Raw genomic sequence first — 16,280 nt, 5'->3', positions numbered from 1 at the left:
GAATTACGCCTCCATTTTAGCCTTCAAATCGTTAGGATGATATCCTTAAAAAGGGGAAGAAAATCGAGGATATGAGAACGACCTGACATGGCAGAGTTAAAGAGACTAACAAGCCATGAAATTAAACTATTGGCAAGAATTCTAATTAAGCCACCGGGTTAGAACAAAAACCTGCAGCCACTGCGGCCCACCACGACTGTGACTGAGGACCCCTGATTTAGGTGGTCTTCTGTTGGCTCACTCACGTCACATTTCATTTCTGTTTAAGGAAAGAAATGAAGCAATTCAGAGGAACAAATCTCAAAAAACAAGTCAATTAAAATGAATTCAAAAGAAGTTAACAGGTCACTTATTAAGAAAAGGGTTAGAATGAAAACCTGCAGCCACTGCGGCCCTCCAGGACTGTGATCGAGCACCCCTGGTGTAAGTGAACAGCATGCCAGCCATTAAATGGTGAGCATGTGGCAAATTAAATCAGCATTTGCCCAACAACGTCCGTGCTGTGGCTCTCTGAACGGCCTGGAGGTGCAAATTGGGCGAGGCCTTCATTTTCTGGAGGGCAGTCAGTTGTGATGCGTTTGGCGTAGGGCTGCGTGGAGTACCAGAAAACCCAAATTTTAAAATCGTACACTACATTGTCGAGAGGTTTACTGACCTCAGCAGTGACATTCACGTCTCTGGTGACTCTTCCTATGAAGTCAGTAGATGGATTGGTAGAGCATGGAGGGGTTGTGAGGTCGCTGGAAGGGGTGTGTGGCGCTCCTGATGTCTATGCAAAAGGACGAAGGTCCAAGTCTTTAGAGTCCTAGTGCTTCCTGTTTGTGAGACATGGACGCTATCCCGTGACCTTAGACGAAGACTGGACTCCTTCATGTGTGTCTCTTTGGTGAATCCTTGGGTCCCGCTGGTCTGACTTTGTGTTGCTCACGGAGTCCCAAATGAGGCACATGACTGGCATTGTGAGGGAGCGTCAGTTACGGCACGTCTCCCAGACGGTGATCAGCTCGTAAGATCCTCATTGTTGGGGACCCGAGTGGCTGGACCAGTCCAAGGGGTCGCCCACGTAACACATGGCTATGGCAAATAGAGGGTCATTTCCAGAGGGTGGGACTGGACCGCGTGTCTGCCTAGGGGGTTGCCAACCGGGATCCCGAGTTGTTTGGTCGTGTAGCGGGTGCGGCAACGTGCTGTACCAGTGCAGGCTCCCCGACTTGACTTGACACCACCGGCCCCTTGTTAATTTCTGTTTTCTGGCACCTCCTGCTCATTCCTTTATCACAACTGCTGATCCCAAAGCTCAGTTTTTGATGAAATACACGGATTACAAACTCTAGAGAATATAGCGAATATAATAAAAGGCTAAGGTCGGTGTGTGTGTGTGTGTGTGTGTGTGTGTGTGTCTGAGCAATCCGATTGGTCAGTTTGGCTTTGGTGACACAATCAGAAGAGGAATTGCGAGTGCCAAAGCAAAGGTGCCACACTTCAAAGACGGGAATGTAAAAAAGGACCGGAGCTGAGCAAGAAATGACAGGTCTGAGGGGAACGTCGGGCAAAACAGCGTCAGACGCACGAGGACACCAAGCAAAGGCGTCGAAGGTACAAGTCAGGCAAGAAATAACAGCACACCTTTAAAACTGATTCTGCTACCTGTTTTCATAAGGCAAGGAAAAGCGAGTGCTTCTAAAATGTATTCTTTTAGCCATCAGGGGTGGCACGGTGGTGGCACTGCTGCCTCACAGTAAGGACAACAGGGTTCATTTACAAAGTTCGCTGGAATGAAGGAAACTCAGCAGTCAGCACTTTTGAAGAAGGGTGAGCCAAAAACATGAATCCCCGGTATCTGCTCGTTGTGCCGAGTGGGCTTAGAGGACCCCCAGAGACGAACTACAGCGTAATTGCCTTGGATATCTGTGGACCTCCGGAGCTCCGCTTGGTTCAGGAGGTGATCGCTTTTTATGACGCGTCAGTCGCTGATGTCACGCGGTGGGCCCGCTTACACTGTGGTTCAGACTGGAGTCGTTTGGGGGTCACAATGACGACTAAACCATAAGTGACATAAACGTGAAATCTGTCTGGCAGTTCCACAAGCTCCTGAATCGCTGGAGATACAGATGAAATACTCACATTTTGCTGCTTTTTTTTACCTTTTTTTTTTTTAAACACGGTAGGAAATTGACCGGGACCAACAACAAAAAAAAAAAATTAATTTTGTTAAAACAGAATGTGACGTGTAAACTGTACTAGCCGTCCCCCGCGACTCCACTCCGCGTAGCAGTGAAACCGGACAAACTTTAAACATCAATCAACAATCGGGTACCGCGAGCTAAACACAGGCAAGGAACACTCCAACACATGGCGAGAGGAACAGCGACGTAAACAGAGGCCGGTGCGTGCGTGAGTGAGCGAGCGAGGAGGGAACGCTTGGCCCACAGCCTCTGCCTCGGATTAGCGCAGATATATCACTCCTGCAAGCGAACTATGATACTTAGGGCGATGAGAGAAGACGTCAAATCAACGGAATGTTCAAGCAAATTCTAGAAAAAACTAAATCCGTTAAGTAGTTCTGTCATTCGCTAACTAAGCAGAGTTAAGGTTACGCCCCTGAGGCAGACGCATGAGTGAGGAGGGCACCGCCCCAAACCCTAGCCCGATGACTCTCTTGTGGATTTGCGCTAATAAATCGGTACTGTAAGCGAACTATGATACTTAGAGTGATGAGAGAAGACGTAAAATCAACTGGAATGTTCAAGTAAATTCTAGAAAAAAACCCGATCAAAATCCGTTAAGTAGTTCTGTCATTCGCTAACTAAGCGGAGTTAAGGTTAAGCCCCCGAGGCAGACGAGTGCGCATCCCAATGAGTCTCTCGCGGATATGCACTAATAAATCTGTACCGCAAGCGAACTATGATACTTAGGACGATGAGAGAAGACGTCAAATCAACGGAATGTTCAAGCAAATTCTAGAAAAAAACCCGATCAAAATCCGTTAATTAGTTCTGTCATTCGCTAAGCGGAGTTAAGGTTACACCCCCGAGGCAGAAGTCGTTCTCTCATTCACTAGCTAAGCAGAGACAAGGTATAGTCCAAGGGTGGCACATGAGTGAGGAGAGCCCTACCCGGCTCCCCACTCCTGACGTCACGCTTCGCCCTCCCCTCGGCCCGCAGCCTCTGTCTCTTGGATTAGCGCGATTAAATTGCTCCTGCATGCAAAGTATGATTCTTAGCACTCTGACAGAAGTCGCAAAATCAACCGAAATGTTCAAGCAAATTATTGAAAAAAAAAAAAACGCTCTAAATCCGTTAAGTCGTTCTCTCATTCGCTAGCTAAGCGGATGTAAGATACACCCCGAGGCAGACGCGTAAGCCCAAATGAGTCTCTCGCAGATTTGCGCTAATAAATTGGTACCGCAAGCGAACTATGATACTTAGAGTGATGAGAGAAGTCGCAAAATCAACCAGCATGTTCAAGCAAATTCTAGAAAAAAAAAACCCGATCTAAATCCGTTAAGTCGTTCTGTCGTTCGCTAGCTAAGCGCATGTAAGATACACCCCGAGGCTGGCATGTGAGTGAGCCCCTTCCCTTCGGCCTGCTGCGTGTCTCTCAGATTCTCGCAAATAAATTGGTACTGCAAGCGAAATGTGATACTAGTGTGATGAGAGAGGTCGCAAAATTCAGCCAGAATCTACATCTAAATCCGTCACGTAGCTCTCTCGTGAAAAGCAGACAGTCAGACAGACGTCTACTCTCTCTATATATAAAAATCCTAAGCCTAAAAGTGCAACGATTTTATATCACGTTGTTTATTGTCATGCTTTAAATCAGGCTTATGTTAAAACCTACACATATATGTTTGGTATCATTCTTTTCAGAATTTATCAAACTTTAATGTGATGTTGTTAGATTTTCAGATTCTTAATCCGCTTTTAAATTCTAAACTAAAAAATATCCAGAACTCACATCCCGCGAGACGAGACTTTGTGCCAAGAGATTTAACCGGGCCTGGGGCCAGAAATAAAAGACAAAGAGTAGGACAGCTGCTGTACAGGATTTTAAATGTTCAAAGCACCGCGCGAGATTCAGATCACACGACACGGCAGCAGCAGCAGCAAATCAAGCAAAGAGGAGGTAAAAAAATAAACCGTATCACCGTTTTTACAGGGGGTTTCGGAGGAGCTACCGCGTCTTCTTGGGGTGCATTCAGCCCCCCTCTTCACGACGTGAGTGGCAGAGACGCAAAGTGGTTAGTGCATAGCGCCAGCCCCTGGCAAGTGAAGCAAGCAGGGGGTGAACCCCCTAGTATATATGTAAAAAGTTGGCAAGATATCTCTGGGCAAGCGGAAGGTCGGTACTCTCCATCCTCAAACGTTGGCATTGTATCTGATCGTGTTCACCTCTGATGGGAGAGCGTCCCCCGCGTGGGGAGAAGAGCACTTGGCCATGATATCTCTGGCAATCAGCAGCTAACCTCTAAAACACACGTAGCTCTGATCTCCCTCTCAAAAACGTCAAACGTTACTCCTTAACAATCTCTAGATGATAATGTCTGTTGAACAAGCAGGTAGCGCTAGCTAAGCGGAGGCGAGGTGCGCTCCAACACGTGGCGAGAGGTAGAGCGACTCGAACGGAGGCTGGCGTGTGACTGAGGAGGGCCCCACCCAGCTCCCCTACTCCTGAGGTTCTACCTCCCCCTCCATTCAAATAAATCGTTGCTGCAACCGAACTCTGATTCCTAGTACGATGAGAGAAGTCGCAAAATCAACTGGAATGTTCATGCAAATTATAGAAAAAAAACCCGATCTAAATCTGTTAAGTAGTTCTCTCATGAAAAGCAGACAGATACACAGACGTTGGATTTTATATATAGATATAGAGATGAGAGCAGCAGACCAGCATGAAAACTCCCACCCGATTTTGCCGTATGGTTTTATGACACCATACAAGTGCGGTCCACCAGTACGTGTCCTCTGTCAGCACCTGAAAGACAAGATGGCGCAGGACACGTTGGTGACTCAAAGCCACAGAAGCCCCAAACTCCTGGAAATCACTTAGCGTAGCGCACACCCTGTGGTTCCAGTGCGCTGCCCACAGATAACTGCTGCTCCACTCTAATGCGATTAACCTTTCCTGCTTTCCTCACTTTGCTCTTACGTCAAGACAAGCTGCAGATTTTAAGCAGATGGACGGAAAATGGCAAACATCTGTTTACAGGCAGACAAGAAGGCGTGGGCCTCGCCGCAGGCTCCTGCAAGGGCACCAATTACTTCGACACATCCAGCGGCAGATCATCGCCCAGAACGGCCGGCAGTTTCTGTCCTATTCCATGATTCGTCTGTTGCACTCTGTCAGTCTCCGTTCTATAGAGCAGGTTGAAAACCCCCTGTAACTCAGCTGTAAAGACCACCTGAGTGATACACACACGTTTCCTTTTCTCTTTTCAGATTAGTCTGGAAGTACAATGAGGAGAGGGGGCTCACCATACTTCCGTCCGGTTGACTCCAAGACCCAAGAAGAACAAAAGGGTGGGAAGAATTCAGGGCAGTCCACATCGCCACTCGGCCACACGGCCTGCCTTCAAGTTGTCAGAAACACGACGCTGACACATACGCCATGAATCCACCAGGTTGGCAGTTAGGTCCGCAGGTACAGTTGTGCTTGAAAGTTTGTGAACCCTTTAGAATTTTCTATATTTCTGCATAAATGTGACCTAAAACATCATCAGATTTTCACTCAAGTCCTAAAAGTAGAAAAAGAGAAACCAGTTAAACAAATGAGACAGAAATATTATACTTGGTCATTTATTTATTGAGGAAAATGATCGACTATTACATATTTGTGAGTGGCTAAAGTATGTGACCCTTTGCTTTCAGTATCTGCTGTGACCCCCCCTTACTAAACATTTCCGGTAACTTTTGCTCATTCCTGCACACCACCATTCCTCCGTACAGAACAGCTTCAACTCTGGGATGTTGGTGGGTTTCCTCACATGAACTTCTCTCTTCAGGTCCTTCCACAACATCTCGATTGGATTAAGGTCAGGACTTTGACTTGGCCATTCCAGAACATTCACTTTATTCTTCTTTAACCATTCTTTGGTAGAACGACTTGTGTGCTTAGGGTCGTTGTCTTGCTGCATGACCCACCTTCTCTTGAGATTCAGTTCATGGTCAGATGTCCTGACATTGTCCTTTGGAATTCTCTGATATAATTCAGAATTCATTGTTCCATCAATGAAGACAAGCCATCCTGGCCCAGACGCAGCACAACAGGCCCAAACCCTGATACTACCACCACCATGTTTCACAGATGGGATGAGGTCCTTATGCTGGAATGCAGTGTTCTCCTTTCTCCAAACATAACGCTTTTCATTTAAACCAAAAAGGTCTATTTTGGTCTCATCCGTCCACAAAACGTTCTTCCAATAGTCTTCTGGTTTGTCCACGTGATCTTTAGCAAACTGCAGACGAGCAGCAATGTTTTTTTTGGAGAGCAGTGGCTTTCTCCTTGCAACCCTGCCATGCACACCATTGTTGTTCAGTGTTCTCCTGATGGTGGACTCATGAACGTGAACATTAGCCAATGTGAGAGAGGCCTTCAGTTGCTTAGAAGTTACCCTGGGGTCCTTTGTGACCTCGCCGACTATTACACGTGTGCCTTGCTCTTGGAGTGATCTTTGTTGGTCGACCACTCCTGGGGAGGCTAACAATGGTCTTGAATGTCCTCCATTTGTACACAATCTGTCTGACTGTGGATTGGTGGAGTCCAAACTCTTTAGAGATGGTTTTGTAACCTTTAACAGCCTGATGAGCATCAACAACTCTTTTTGTGAGGTCCTCAGAAATCTCCTTTGTTCGTCCATGATACACTTCCACAAACATGTGTTGTGAAGAGCAGACTTTGATAGATCCTGTTCTTTAATAACACAGGGTGCCCACTCACAGCTGATTGGCATCCCATTGACTCGAATTCCACCTTCAAACTAACTGATCATCCGTGAGGTTCACATACTTTTGCCACTCACAAATATGTAATATTCAATCATTTTCCTCAATAAATAAATGACCAAGTATAATATTTTTGTCTCATTTGTTTAACTGGTTTCTCTTTATCTACTTTTAGGACTTGAGTGAAAATCTGATGGTTTGAGGTCATATTTATGCAGAAATGTAGAAAATTCTAAAGGGTTCACAAACCTTCAAGCACAACTGTAAGTCGATCTGTACCATGATGTGTTAAGCATCTGCCCACACATTCAGTTTGTGAACCCCCTTCATTCAATACAAGTGTAGACCACCAGTCGATTGCAGGACACACACAGCCACACTCAGTCAGAGCTGATCCCGTTGCCCCAGGATGACTAGAAGTCGGCAGGTATGGCGCTCTGATGAGTTTCCTATTGAAGACCATTTGTGCGAAAAGGAACCACAATCCAGCGTGTTAACTGGCGTATATGCTCGCGTAGAAGTCGCGTCTTGAAACCCAAAAAAGCAATCATAAAATCAGACCCCGACTTATACGCCGGTTCAAAAATGTGACACTTCAAATTTTTTTTTTTTTTTTTACATCTTCTTGCCTCCTCCAATCTCGCACCAGTTTCTAAAATGCATTGAATTTTGTTGCAGCAGCACAGTTATCAATTTCGTTCGCCACTTCAACGACTTTTAATTTAAAACCAGCTTCATATTTTCTTCTGGTCGAACGCTCCATCATAGATAAGGGATGCTCTTACAATAAAGGTGTATGAGGGTGTGAGACACAAAAAACACAAATCAGTGCAAATGTCTCTTTGGAATAGTTCGGGTATCACCATGTGGTCACATGGGCACAATACATAGAAAACAAAGGCTCCATGGTTACTCTCTCAGGTGGGCATCAGCATATCATTAGCTCTTGGACCAATAGCGTGAGTTTTCTGCATTCAACTTATACAACCGACGTTATAAAATACCAGAAATTATACGGTAAAATCAAGCCCTGACTTATTCATGGGTATATACGGTACATTGCAGCGTAATGTTCAGATGTGATGTTTGCTCTGAGGGTGTTGATGGAGAAGGATAGAGAAGAACAGAAGGAGTTGCATTGCGTCTTTGTGGACCTGAGAAAGCAAATGACAGGGTGACTGAGAGGAGCTGTGGTATTGTATGAGGAAGTCGGGAGTGGCAGAGAAGTACGTAAGAGTGGCACAGGATATGAACGAGGGGAGTGTGACCGTGGTGAGGTCTGCGGTAGGAGTGACGGAGGTGGGATTACATCAGGGATCGGCTCTGAGGCCTTTCTTATTTGTAATGGTGATGGACAGGCTGACAGACGAGATTAGACAGGAGTCCCCGTGGACTGTGATGTTTACTGATGACATCGTGATCTGTAGAGATAGTAGGGAGCAGGTTGAGGAGACCCTGGAGAGATGGAGATCTGCTCTAGAGAGGAGAGGAATGAAGGTCAGTAGGACCACCAAGACAGAATACATGTGTGTGAATGAGAGGGAGGTCAGTGATGAAGGGAGTAGCGCGGGTGAAGGTGGATGAGTTTAAATACTTGAGATCAACAGTACAGAGTAATGGGGAATGTGGAAAAGAAGTGAAGAAGAGAGTGCAGGCAGGCTGGAATGGGTAGAGAAGAGTGTCAGGAGTGATTTGTGACAGACGGGTATCAACAAGAGTGAAAGGGAAGGTCTACAGGACAGTAGTGAGACCAGCTATGTTATATGGACTGGAGATGGTGGCACAGGAGACTGAGCTGGAGGTGGCAGAGTTAAAGATGCTAAGATCTGCATTGGGTGTGACGAGGATGGACAGGATTAGAAATGAGGACGTTAAAGGGTCAGCTCAGGTTGGATGGTTGGGAGACAAAGTCAGAGAGGTGAGATTACGTTGGTTTAGACTGTGCAGAGGAGAGATGGTGGGTATATTGGGAGAAGGATGCTAAGGATAGAGCTGCCAGGTAAGAGGAGAAGAGGAAGGCCTAAGAGGAGGTTTATGGATGTGGTGAGAGGGGACATGCAAGTGATGGGTGTGACAGAGCAAGATGACAAGGACAGGAAGAGATGGAAGAAGATGATCTGCTGTGGCGACCCCAAACGGGAGCAGCCGAAAAAAGAAGAAGCACCAGTGTAATGTTCAAAGCCCACCATTAAAATTTGGGACAAAGCCCCATTTGTTCCTTGATTTCCCTCCTCTGCTCCAAAGTTTAAAGTGACAAATCAAACCATTGAGTCATCACGATCACAGCACACATTACAGACTTTGATTGAAGGGGATTTGCAGACATTTTGCTCACACGACACTTTGTCTACACGGCCCCCTCCTACTTCAGGGCACCATAACGTTTAGGACACAGCAATAGCAGGTCTATTAAAGCCATTGCCATATTCAGTTCTTTGTCGCATATCCCAGCATTCAGTGACTGCTTCAAGTCTTCGATTCACAGGTGGCGCAGGTCGCCACCACAAAAAAACAGAAAAGGAACAGCAGAGAAAGTAAGGGTTAGTACAGATTGCGGAGATATGATTAAAACGACAATTCAATGCATAAACAGAATATCAGATTTACACTAAAATGACGCTATGAGAAGGCCATGTTAAAGTAATACGTTTTTAAAGATTTTTAAAGTGCTCCACCGTATCAGCCTGACAATTTCCTATCGGTCAGCTATTCCAGATTTTAGGTGCCTAACAGCAGAAGGTCGCCTCACCACTTCTTTTAAGTTTAGCTCTTGGAATGATAAGCAGACCCTCATGAAGATCTAAGGGTACGATCTGGAGTGTAAGCTGAAAGGCATTCTGAGATATGACGATCTACCAGGATGAATGGGACACGCGGCCCGAATGCAGTTGTGTAAAGCTGGCAGAGATTTACCCAAGGAGACTGCCAAAGGGGCTTCAGCTGAGTTAAGGGTCTCAATACGTATACGAATGGGAGATTTCAGTTTCTGATTTGTAAGAAATTTGCAAACCTTTCTTTGTCATTATGGGTTACTGAGTGTAGACTGATGAACAAAAACGGCAAAATGAAATCTACAACACAATGAAGTCTTCTTTTAAGCTTCCATCCATCCATTATCCAACCCGCTCTATCCTAACTACAGGGTCACGGGGGTCTGCTGGAGCCAATCCCAGCCAACACAGGGCGCAAGGCAGGAAACAAACCCTGGGCAGGGCACCAGCGCACTGCAGGGCACAAACACACACACACACATCAAGCACACACTAGGGACAATTTAGGATCGGCAATGCACCGAACCTGCATGTCTTTGGACTGTGGGAGGAAACTCTTTTAAGTTTAGGTCTTGGAATTCTAAGCAGACCCTCATTTGAAGATCTGAGGATACGACTTGGAGTGTAAGGCGAGAGTCACTCTGAAATATAGGATGGAGAAGATTATTGAAGGCTTTGTAAACCATACGCAGGATTTTAACTCTTTCAGGGCTGATGTCGACTTTTGTCAAAATTTAGGGGTAGAGGATGGTAATCAGCTGTAAACTGTAACAGAATTCGTCTTTATGATTTAGTTTGAAGGAAAGTTACATAGCTTTGTTGATTTGACCTCGATTCCAAGCGTGTGCATGAGTAGCGAAGAGCAAACAACCTCTAAAACGGCATCGACATCTGGCAAGAGACCAAAGCATATGTGCAAAGCATTGCATTGAATAGGACTCTGACTTGTCAGTGATCTGGAGATGGAGATCAAAAATGAAAGTGAGGTACCAGCATCATCTGATTGGTCGCCTGGGAGGATTACCACTTATGATGACAGGAGGTACAAACCATATTGCGAGACACTGCGACCGCCACCACCACCACCCACCTGCTGTGTGAAGACAGCCAGGCAGCCGGCCCACCGTGCATTCCTGCTGACCATTGAGGTGCCAAATGTGCACCAACAGCAGTCACGGCACTAAGCAGCAGACGCTTATGTTGATTTGTGTGTGAAACCATTGCTTTGTGTGCTTTTGGAAAAAATATTCAGCCCTCAAAGAGTTAAAGTCAATTCTAAATGACACGGGTAACCAGTGTAGTGACATCAATACTGGTGTGATGGGCTCGGATTTTCTTTTCCTTGTTAAGATTCGTTTGATGTTGTTTTTTTTTTTTTGGGTGGTCCTGAGAGGAGTGCGTTGCAGTAATCTTGTCGGCTAAAAACAAAAACATGAACTCACTTTTCACCATCTGGCAAAAGTTATAAGGGGTCTAACTTTTGCTATACCTCTTAAGTGAACAAAATGCCGTCCTAGTGATCGGAGTAAGACGTACTCTGCAGTGGTCTCCACGAGATGTTAAGGAGGAGGCTGCAGCCATGTACGAATTCTCAGGGGTTGGCTTCTGGTCTCGATGGTCACCATGGTGGTCTCTGAAGCCAAGCACTGACAGATGTACTTGTCAGTGTCAGGAATGGAAAAAAAGTGGAATCTCTGCAGCACGGCTACCAAGTCCACAGCTGCCCACTCACTGCTTCTCGACGTCACTTTTTGAAAACCGCACACAAGTTGAGCGAAGAGATGCGATTTCCTGCCTTCTTTCTTTTTCTTTTTTAAACCTGATCGCAGCATTTCCAGACTTTCAGATTTTAGGAATTTCCCCGTTTTTAAACAACCGAAAGAAAAACAAGAAGTGCCTTGCAGATGCTGTCCTCTCTTAAGTTACTTTGGCACCAACTTTTCTTTTTCTTCCTGTTAACCGCCCTCTTCCTTTTTTTTTTTTTTTGTTGTCTTTTGTTTCTGTCTCATTACGCAGCACTGAGCGCTCGACAGAACTCTAAAGTCAGCCATCTCGGCTGCGTCTGAGTGATCAAAGACCATTAAGAATTCATAAGCACTTCTTGTAAGTCCGGCTCGGGAGAGTGAGGGCTCTCTAAAGTCAAGTCCTTCCATTCTTTCTGCTGAGTAATTGATTACATAAAAGGGGCTCGTCTCCAGCACGCCGTCCCCTTAGTGCTTTGCTTTCTGAGATTGCTGCACTCCTGACACACTTTTTCCCTCTTAAAAACAAAACAAGCAATAAAATGGACAACAGAACGTCCCCCGAGGGTCTCTTGCGTCACCACGTCTGGCAGCTGTGAAGAAACGCATCAGGAGAAGAGAGAAGGCACAGGGTAGCAGCTGGGCACCATCGATAATGCGTCACCCGTGCCAAGGGCTCCAAAAAATGGGGGCAAATCTCGGGGTCTGCGAAATGAACGTGGGCTTTTTGTTGTTTTTCTGAAGGGACACACTTGTAGACGCGGCCCATTCAGCTCTCTCGGGTGACCGTGCTGACAGCCCCAAGGACTCATCACAGAAGAGGAAGAAGGAAAACGAAAAAACGGGAACTTCAAGGCTTAAAAAACCCACAAGCAGAGAGAAGTCGGAAGAAATCTTTGCAAGCCAGTCAGGCGCGGGTGGGCAGGGGGTCATAAGCGGTCATCTTCAGAATGATCCTTTAACAGGTAATTGAGCTGTTAGGCACCCGTTGTTATGCCCCCCCATTGTTGTTATGGGTGTGTCCTTGGAGGTTATGACCCCGCCTATCGACACTCAGTTACCCAAAAAGACAAAGTGAGCACACGTTTGAAGGAAGGTTGGCCAAAAACTCGAAAACTGAAATCTCTCCTTCCTTGAAGTAATTGCCCACCATGTTGTGCTCATGTGCCTCCGGTTTGCTTGGATTCTCCTGGAGAGGTTTCTAGAACTTGATTGGATCACATCGGTGACAAACTGAATTGACGGGACATCGGTTAGAAATGAACACACGTGTGACCCCATGTATAGAAGGTCCCACAATTCACACTGCATGTCAGGACAAAAAAAAAACAAGTGTAGAATAACGGCAAAAAAACAAAAGATAAAGATTTGGGGTTTGGCCCCCCATATATCGTCAGGCAGAGAAATCACTAAGGACTGAAAACGGTCTTGAGTGCTGTAAACAAAGATAGAGCATTTATATTATGGTGGCGGGACGGAAGCGAGGTCATCAGGGCGGGACAGAAGTGAGGTCATCGGGGCGGGACGGAAGTGAGGTCATCGGGGCGGGACGGAAGTGAGGTCATCGGGGTGGGACGGAAGTGAGGTCATCGGGGCGGGACGGAAGTGAGGTCATCAGGGCGGGACGGAAGTGAGGTCATCAGGAAGGAAGGAAAGTAACTTAGCCATCCGTGGTGCTGTGGGAAGAAGGAGAGAGGCCTTAGTACCCTTTACTAACCCTTTTCCCAGTGTTGTCACACCCTGAACTGGACCCTAATCACACTTGTGTGACACAAGCCATGGAACTCTCTGTCGACCTCCATGTCCAAATTGCGGTGAGGCACAGATCAGGGGCAAGAGGATCAAACCATTTTTAAAGCCCTGAGCGGTCCCAGACCCAGGAGTGCAGTGACCTGAAGAATTGTGAAACAGAGTAAGTACAGAACCACTGGGACTGGTCAAAGAGTCGGCCATCTGGGCAAACTGAGTAACCGAGCGAGAAGAGCCTTGGACAGGGTGATGACCCAAGAAGCCAGTGGTCACTCGAACAAGTCCTCTGCTAAGATGGCAGAACCTGTCAGAAGGACAATCAGCTCAGCAGTGCTCCACCAGTTAAGATGTCTATGGTAGAGCTGCTCAACTGAAGCTTCGCTTGTGCAGAAGCCAACAGTTTAAAGGCTTCCCGGGTGTGATGAGACAAAAAGTGAACTCTCTGGGTGGAACTCCAAGCACTATGTGCGGCAAAGACCTGGCACTGCTCGTCACCTTCCTAACGAGATCCCTACAGTGAAGCCTGGTGGTCTCAGCATCAAGCTATGGAGCTGCAGGGACTGGGAGACTGGTCAGAACAGAGGGAAGGATAAATTCAGCCAAATGCTGAGAGATCCTTGAAGGAAAACCTGCTCCAGAGACATTAAAATCCTGCTTATGGTGTGCAAAGCCTTCAATCATCTCGCTCCATCCTGTATCTCAGAATGCTGGTCACCAAATCGTACCCTTAGATCTTCAAATGAGTGTCTGCTTATAATTCCAACAGCTACACTTAAAACAAGTGGATATGCACCTAAAATCTGATGTGAAGACTGTTAGAAGTACCAGGTTCCTCGGTGTGCACATAACTGAGGAACTTACGTGGATACATAACACCTCATCACTAATCAAGAAAGCCCAGCAGAGACTACACTTCCTGAGGCGGCTGAAGCGAGCACATCTTCCCACTTCCATCCTCACCATGTTCTACAGAGGCACCATTGAGAGTGTTCTGACCAGCTGCATCACTGTCTGGTACGGCAACTTCAACATATCCGACCGCAAATGCCTGCAAAGGATAGTGAAGACAGCAGAGAACATTATTGGGGTGCTTCTCCCTTGACTGCAGGAGATATTTTACAAACACAGTGTCCGCAAGGCCTGCAGCATTGAGCAGGACCCCCTTACACCCCAGCATCAGAGCCATTTCTGCCAGGCTGCAGGTGAGTTTTTACCCCCAAGCTATCAGACTCCTTAACACCAGGCTGCCCCCTGGGATCTTCCACACGGCCTCAACCACCACCTCTAAAAACAGAACTTTTATACATGCAGGACACTTTCCTGCAAAGACGAGTGGGCAGGTAGAGAAGAACTGAAAATCTCCTTTAAGTATTTGGACACTCTTGATATCCTTCTGCTGTGAAGCATTCTGACCTGTCATTTTTTACACGTCTTAACTATTATCATACACTGATCATTTCTGTATTATCTACGTATATCTATTGACGGTCCTCCCTGCGTGGAGTTTGCATGTTCTCCCCGTGTCTGATGTGCTCCAGTTTCCTCCCACAGTCCAAAGACATGCAGGAGAGGTGCATTGGCGATCCTAAATTGTCCCTAGTGTGTGCTTGGTGTGTGTGCCCTGCGGTGAGTTGGCGCCCTGCCCGGGGTTTGATTCCTGCCTTGCGCCCTGTGTTGGCTGGGATTGGCTCCAGCAGACCCCCGTGACCCTGTAGTTAGATACAGTGGGTTGGATAACTTCGACTATCTGTATACTTGTAGATGTTTGAGATGACAATAAAGTTCACTTTGAAAATCTGGAATACGAGTTTACCGATAGAAATTCGCCAGGCTGATACGGTGGAGCACCTTAAAAAAAAAAATGATGAAAACTCATTATGTTAACACGGCTTTGTCATAGCGTCACTGTAGTGAATTATCGTGGCTCCGCAATTCGTACGCACCCCTACTTTCTCTGCTGTTCTGTGGCAATCTGCGCCCCCACCACCCGATCAGGGCGCCATGCTGTCCCCTACATTGATGGATGGAAGGCCAGAGGTCCACATGACCATCGTCATCTATTTCTTCCACGTGAAGCCTGAAAACCATCAGGACTGATTGAAATCATTTATGTTATCTCGGAACCCCTGCAGGTTTTTTTTTTTTCCTCCAGGCAACTACAGTTTTTTTTTGTTTGTTTTTTCTGTCCTCCCTGGCCATCTGACCGTACTTTATTCTTTGTTACTTCGAATTCTAATTTTTGTATTTTTTCATTATAGCGGGTCCATCAGCTAAAGCCCACATTGGTCTTGGACTTCTCGGCTCTTTCTCTGTCTTTTGCAAACCTCAAGTCCGTAATCTTGGTGTTATCTTTGACAGTAACCTCTCTTTGAAGAAACAGATTAATTCTGTAGTCAAGCGTTGCTTTTTCCAGCTTTGTCTTTTAGGTGAGATCGAGCCTTTTTTATCTTTTAGGGATCTTGAGAAAGCTACTCCTGCTTTTATCTTCTCTCGCCTTGATTACTGCAACTCGCTGTATTCTGGGATTAGCAAATCTCTGATCCGCAGGTGACAGTTGGTCCAGAATGCTGCCGCTCGCTTTCTGGATGGGCCAAGAAACTCTGATTGTGTTTCTCCAATATTAACTTCTTTACACGGGCTGCCTGTCCGTTTTCGAATTGATTTTCAAATCTTGTTGCTAGTTTTTAAATCTTTACGTGGACTCGCTCCTGCCTGTTTATCTGAATTGTGTGTTTTACACCAGCCATCCAGAGTGCTTAGATCTTCTGGTCATTTGTCTCTTGTTGTCCCCTAAGGGGGACAGACAGGGCTGTGGCACCTCATCTGTGGAACTCGTCACGTAAAGGAGTCGTCGACAATTCAAAACGAGATTAAAGACTCATTTCTATTCACTTGCATTCCGTTTCCTCATTATGATTATGTAACATTACTTCTATTTATTATGTATTTTATTTATGTTCTTATATTTTATTTCTATTTATGTTATTTGTATGTTTTCTTTTGTTCTACAGTATTATTGTAAAGCACTTTGGCCGCAGCATTCCTAAGTTGTTTTAAATGTGCTATAATAATAAAC

This window comes from Polypterus senegalus, chromosome 10 (assembly GCF_016835505.1).
Source record: "Polypterus senegalus isolate Bchr_013 chromosome 10, ASM1683550v1, whole genome shotgun sequence".
Classification (NCBI taxonomy): domain Eukaryota; kingdom Metazoa; phylum Chordata; class Cladistia; order Polypteriformes; family Polypteridae; genus Polypterus; species Polypterus senegalus.
This window is presented reverse-complemented; position numbering follows the sequence as displayed.